Below are 7,333 nucleotides of genomic sequence, written 5' to 3' on the forward strand. Positions count from 1 at the left end.
CCAAAATAAACATAAAATGAATGATATTACATTATCAATTTCAGAATAATTGTTGAGATTTCGCTTATCATTATTATTGAATTGGATTTGTACAGTTTCATTTCTCATTTCATCAACCAAGCAATCACCATGGACGATTCCACACTACACATTATATATACGCAAAAGAGGGATTTGGATTCAGTGATACATGAGTGTGTTAGATTAAGAAGGAAGAGAAACCTGATTTTGGAAAGAGTTGAACAAGTGAAGAGGGTAAGTTGCAAGATAGGGAAAAGATTTGAGATGTGATTGAGAAGCACCATGAGTGATCAAGAAGAGGGCAAGTTGCAAATGCCCTGTCTCTACAGCACAATGCAGGGGAGTGTAGCCAACATCATCCACAATATCAACCTTAACACCGTGTTCAAGCAGCACATTCACACTCTTCATTCGATCCTTGAATGCAGCCCAATGCAATGGGGTCCACCCATTCTAGTCCCTCCTGTTCACTCTCTCCCCTTCCCGTAACACCTCTTCACGCCCTAAACATCGTAAACCCTCGCCGCACGCATCAACGCGTCGCCCAACCCCAGCAAATCCACCAAACGCCTGTGCGCGTGGGACTCTTCACTCTCTGCCACAACACAAAACGCCGTTCTCCCCTTCTTGTCCTTCATGCACTTCACGTCTGAGCATTGTAACAAACACTCCACGGCCTTCACGTGTCCCTTCCACGTCGTGTAATGGAGCGGGGTCTTCCCCTTACAGTCCACGCGATTAGGGTTTCCTCCTATCGAGACGCACAAATCGATAACCCTAGCATGCCCCTCCCTCGCCGCCACGTGAATCGGAGTTCTCCCCTCCGAGTCCACCGAATCCACCTCCAACTTCTCGTCGCTATGCTCCAACATAAACTCCATCACGTCGATTCGGTCCGTTGCTGCGGCCTCGTGCAGAACTGAGTCCATGAGTTCGCAAAATTTGAATCTCTGTTGCAGCTTCAACCTCCGCGGGTGGTTTCGTGCATGACATAGGGTTGTGCTTTTTGTGCCTATCAATTAAGTTCATACAAATCTGATTCGTGTGTGCGAAAAAACATACAAGCGATTACAAACTACAAAAAGATAAAAAAGGAGAGAAAGAGTGGTAACTGAAAATAACGGTTATGGTGAGAAGTTTGAATAAGGAGAAGAGAAGCTGAGAAGGGAAGAACTAAAAGCGAATGCAACTGGTGGAGAAGAAGGAGCTAAGCCAGAAGATGAGAAAAGAAAACAGATGCGCAGCACAAAGGGGAAAACTAGGGATTAAAACTAAAGATTGTTAAATATATGCCAGTACTTACCGACGGTGTGCCAAAAAAACTCTCGAAAATTAATTTAAAAAATTAAAATAAAAAACTTAAATGCGATTATGTTTACTAAACCGCTGGAAACAAATTTTAAAAAGGAAAATTAAAACTTAGGGACAATTATTTTAAAAACCGTCGATAATTAAAAACAGTTTTAAAAACCTTGAGAAAAAACCCTGCCATAATACAATATTTTTGTAGTGGTATGGTTACAAGAGATTTACAAGGTACATAAGTTTAACAATAAAATGTTGTTAAAAAATAAACAGTTTGATGTTGTTTATTCTAATTTTGTAAAAATTAATTGAATTTATCTATGTCGTATAATCCAATTTGTATAACTTTAATTTTTTAAACTAGGTTCAATATTTCTATTTGTTCAACTCTTAAATTGTTATTTGTATACTATGTACTTCAATTTTCATCTTAAAACATTAATAGACAAAAGACAAAAAAGAAAAGATCATGTTATTTTTGTTTCTTCATATTGATAATATCACTAATTGCTCACAATTAGACATGTCAACTTTGCCCATTTGATAAGATTTGGTCTTAGTTCATGTGGGTTGGGGCCAAAAAAGTCCACAGGACCAAAAAAACCATTTATTAAAAAAATCTACATGGTTAAATATCTCTAAAGTCTTATGGGTCAGGCCAGTCCATGGACCTTTTCTTTTTACCAAATTTTATGTACAGAAAAAAAATTTATGGTCCAGAAATCGATGCAAAAACAGAGAGATGTTGGGATAAACTTAAATTTTAGGATTTTATTAATAATTTTAATTAAATATTATTTTATTAAATTTTGGGTGTATTAACATTTAGTTTGATTTTGATAGAAATAAAATAAAAATACGTAGTTATAATTTTTGGTTTATCTAGATGATAATGTTATTTTAGGATAAATTAAGCATATTTTATTTTTAAAATAATTGATATTTTATTTTCATATTTTATTTTTATTTTAAGACTATTTAAAATCCTTCAATTATAAATTAATAATAGAGTTAATTTTAGAAAAATATATAAGTACTTGTAATTTTCTTAATAATGTTGAAAAGGGCTGTTGAGGAAGAAGCGCGAATGGAAGTCCATGAAACTGTTGAGGAGGAAGCCATAAGCCGGTAATGCAGCGGTCTGGCAACTGAAATAGAAGGTACTGACGCTTTTGCTCTCGCAGGCGTTGCTGCGAACTAAACCAAAATCGGCGAATTCAGTATGTAAAAAATAAAGTTTTCAACTAAGAGCATTTATATACTGATTTTCTAACTAAATAGAAGCACTGAATGTTTAAGAAAAAAATATATGCGATCACAATATGATGCCATTAATTGCCATTAATTATACAAACATTAAAGGTTTAATACCCTCTTTGGTCTCTAATTTTAGTGGTTAATGTCAATTAAGTCCCCATTTTTGAAAGTGTTTTTAATATGTCCAAAGTTAATCAAATTTGTGTCAATTTTGTTCCTTCCGTTAATTCTTAGGAAACGGAGTTAATGCGTTGATGATGTGGCAGTAATTATTGGCAACGTGTGAATAGATTGTTGTGTGTGTGGTGACATGTATGTTAGTAATAGAAGTAACCGTATTGTAATAAAGATTGGGTTTTGCACTGATTTAGGGCACAAAAAAAACTAATAAGGGTCTTCTTCTCCATTACGGTTGGGTCTTCTTCTTGAAATTTGTCTTCTTCTCCTCTGTGTTGTTATTGTTTACAGTTTGGATGTTACTATTGTGAGTTGGCAGTAAGGTGGTGGTTCGTCTTTGGCGGTTCATCTTTGGCGAGTTTGTGTTTGATCGTTCACAGTTCGTTGGCGAAGTGGTTGATGGTTGGTGGTTGTCTCGCTTTGAGCTTCGCTTTTAACTGTCAATGTCTTTCAATCAAGGTTCTTTGTCTTGCTCATGCGGGAGCTCTCTTGGTGCTTCATCGAGGGGATTCGTTGCAAACCAAATATGCCATTACGGGAAGGTTGCTGTGTTGAGAATTGCAAGAGGAGTTAAGAACCAGGGGAAGCAATTCTGGGGCTGCCCTAATTACAAGGTTTGTAGTTTAATTTTTGTTATAAATTTTTTTGGTGATTAACTAAATGTTTATGGTTGGATACTTTGAACACCAGACAAGAAATGAAGAATTTCAAGGATGCAACTTCTTTAAATGGCGTAATGATGATAATGTAGATGATGGTGGTAGTATTATTGCTTGGCAAAGGAGAAAGATTAATAGTCTGGAGAAATCTCTTATGGGTTGTCAAAAAAGGGAGAAAATGTGGTTAGGGATGATATGTTTGATGGGATTGATGAACATCATCGTTGTATGTATTTTGTTTAGAAGTCCATGATGTGTTCTACTATGATTAATGTTTTGAAGAGCACTTTGTCCTTATTGTAATATGATGTTTTGTAATGAATGAGAAGAACACTTTGGCCTTATTGTGAAGAGCATATTAATTTGTGGTCTGAATATACATGTTGTCTCACATATACAACATAAGTACGCTGGAAGTTTAATTTGAAATTAAAATAAAATGAAGAAGTGGTTTAAGCACAATGATAGTAAAACCGAATTATTTTTAATGACAAAAAGGTAAGTGTCCCCTGAACTGACAAAGATGAAGGTAAGTTACATTTACTACTTAGTGTGACCTGGACTGAAAAAGATGAGTACCTGTAAATTGACTATACATCACAATAAATAACCTCAAGTAATTTATATTGTAATTCACATTATAATCAGAAATTGGAAATCAAATTCACATCGAAAAGATAAACTATCATTGACATTGAGATTTTAAGCATCCAAATACATATTGAACTTTACAAAATACCCACATCACAGCTAACAAAATACCCACTTCAAAATGGAGTTCAAAGTACAACTCAATGTTTATAAAGAAGCCAATAATGGCTATAATACTTAAGCTAAAGTTCTCAATACTGTGATGTCAATGTTCAAAATACAAGTGAAGTTGTATATAACTTCTAAAGTCCTGTTGTAGATGGTTGGGTTTGAGGTTCCTGACTTGGTCCTGTACTTGGCTGGGTTTGTGGTGGCTGACTTGGTCCTGAAGTTGGTTGGGTTTCAGGTTGCTGACTTGCTTCACATTGGTTTGTTGGATGACGTTGTGGGCATGTATTTCTTTTGTGACCAAGTTGTCTGCATATGGAACATCTCTTACGAGTTCCATTTTACTTTAGCTGTGTCTCATACTTCTTTAGTTCCCAAGCCTCTAGCCTTCTCTTCTTTTTTGGTCTACCAGGTAAAGTCCTTTTAGGTGGGGGCAAAACATCAGGCTGAGAAGTCATTTCTCATAGTTGATGACCGTTGACAGGGTATATGATTGGGATGTATGTTTCTTGGTATGTTGACCTTCTAAACCAATTTGAGACGTAGTCTTCTCCATTGATGTTTAAAAAATTCATTGCAGCTAATGCATGACAGCATGACATGCATGACATGCCTATTAAAGTCCACTTTCTGCAAGTACAGTCCAATTGGTCTATGTCAACCACATACTTCTCACCAATCATTGAAGTGTGTCTACCTCAATATCTCCTGCCCAACTGCAATGACAACCAATTTAAATAAGTATCTATAGAAACAAAAATTATAACATCAACATTAAATCCAAATTCTTATGTGTAGATGTTCACATACCTAGGTAGCCAGAATTGAGTCATGTACAATTCCTTTTGAAATCTTTTTTTATCTTTGGGCAAAGATGACCTTCAAATGTAGTTATTTTTTGTCTATTTGTTGACCATCTCTTCATGAGATACAAACGAATGTCTTCCATCATTGTAATGATGGGATTACCTCTTGCATGTAATATGATACTGTTAAAAGCTTCAGACATATTATTCACTAAGGTGTCACAAATAGCTCTACCCGTAAACAGTTACATATAATCAGCTAGACAAACAAACAAGAAGAATAAATTTCAATATATGTTACCTTGGTGGAATTGCTAGCAAGTGTTTAAATGCATCTGGATTGACATCTTTAATATCTCTCATCACTGCCTCCCATGCTGCAGGGTGTGTTGATGATGCTACCTTCCATAATAGACGTCTTAGAATTTGGCCAGGAAATTTCTTCCTAAAGTTTGCATAAATGTGGCGAACACAAAATCTTTGCTCCACACCAGGGAGAAGTTCTTGTAATGCTGGCAGAAGTCCCTATCAGAGTTCCAAACATGAAGTTATACAAGGTATAATACAAAACAAGAAGGCTTGAAAGATATATAACAGCATTGGGCTACGTTACTTACTTTTTGTTGATCTGAAATATATGTGTTACTTGAACAAAGCTCTACACCACCAAGATCATCAATGAGCAACTGTAAAAACCAATGCCAACTGTCCTTATTCTCCACTTCAACAATAACATATGCCAAAGGACACATTTGGCCATTCCCATCTCTTGCAACTTCAGTTAACAACTCACCTCCATATTTTCCTTTTAAGAAACAACCATCCAAATCTATAATAGGCCTACAAGACACAAAGTTGTCTTTACAGGCCTTCAAACACACATGCATTCTCTTGAATATTGGATTGTCCTCATTAGGTTCAACCTTTACTTTCACAGTTGAACCAGGATTAGACCGAAGCAAATCATTTGCATAATCATAAACTCTTTTATATTGTTCTTTAAAATCACCCTCAATTCTTTTAAAAGTCATTGCTTTTGCCCTATAGGTAGTAGATCGAGAAACACCAATGTTCCACTTCTTTGAAACTTTGTTTTGGAGGTTATATAGATTAATAATATTCGGATTCTCTTTGATGGTCTTTTCTAACCTCTCACTCAACCATTTTGAAGTCATTAAACGGATGTTAAATTCTCTACTGCATGTGTGCTTGTCTATAATCTTCCTCAGCTGCCATGTATCTTCAGCTGCCTTATATGCACAATATGCATACCATGAACATTTTCCTTTTGCCCCACAACATCTGACACACACTCTTCTTTTGTCATATTTGTAAACTTTTAACTTCCTTCCATTCTCTACTTCATACGTTCTTATAGCTTCTGTAAAATCTTTTTTCTCAGCAAAATAGGTGCCCACTTCCCATTGATATTGCTCCATACTTTTGGGCATTGAAAAAGTACTAAAATCACCATACCCATCTCTATCATCATCATTTGTGTTATCACTTTCAACAACATTGTTAAAACTCTCAGATTCCCAATCACTTTCTGATAAACCCCAAGGTCCCCCAAGTTCTATTTGGTTACTAGCTTCAAATATATCACATTCCACTTCATCTCCATCGTCAGTGAAGACATCCTCTTCGGACCCATTCCAACTTCTAACGTCATACTCATCAGCATGTACATCACCCTCACCCTATCCATCCACACCATTACCCTCTACCTCAGTCACTCCCTCTACCTCAACTTGTACATGAGGCTCTACATAAGCCACTCCCTCAGCCTCAACTTCTACCTCAACTTCTACCTCACCTTCTATCGCACCATCTACATCAGTCACTGCCTCAACTTCAACTTGTACATAATCTTCTACAACACCATCTACATCAGTCACTGCCTCAACTTCACGTTCTACATAATCTTCTACAACACCATCTACATCAGCCACTGCCTTAACTTCAACTTCTACCTCACCTTGTACCAGAACATCTACATCAGTCACTGCCTCTACTTCAACTTCTACCTCACCTTTTACTAGAACATCTACATCAGCCACTACCTCTACTTCAACTTCTACCTCACCTTCTACCAGAACATCTACACCAGCCACTGCCTCTACTTCAACTTCTACAACACCTTCTACTTGTACTTCAACCTCTATCTCAGGCTCTACATTACCCATTGCTTCAACCTCTGGTTGACCAACCTCCATCTCAACACCCAATTTAACACTCTCTCTGTCAACTTCACCTTCACCACTAGGTGCCACAATTTCTGGTTAAGAAGAGTATTCCAACTCCAGAATATACTCAGGCTCACACACCTTGTGTATAACATAAACGTGA

At 36.6% G+C, this 7,333-nt stretch overlaps 1 pseudogene; it reads right to left on the reverse strand.

Moving 5' to 3' along the window:
• Positions 1–180: 180 nt before the first annotated feature.
• Positions 181–1,866, reverse strand: LOC148192112 (protein VAPYRIN-LIKE-like; annotated as a pseudogene).
• Between the last annotated feature and the right edge of the window lie 5,467 nt (positions 1,867–7,333).

This window comes from Vigna umbellata, chromosome 10 (genome assembly GCF_029865625.1).
Source record: "Vigna umbellata cultivar VRB3 chromosome 10, Vumbellata_1.0, whole genome shotgun sequence".
Taxonomy (NCBI): Eukaryota; Viridiplantae; Streptophyta; class Magnoliopsida; order Fabales; family Fabaceae; genus Vigna; species Vigna umbellata.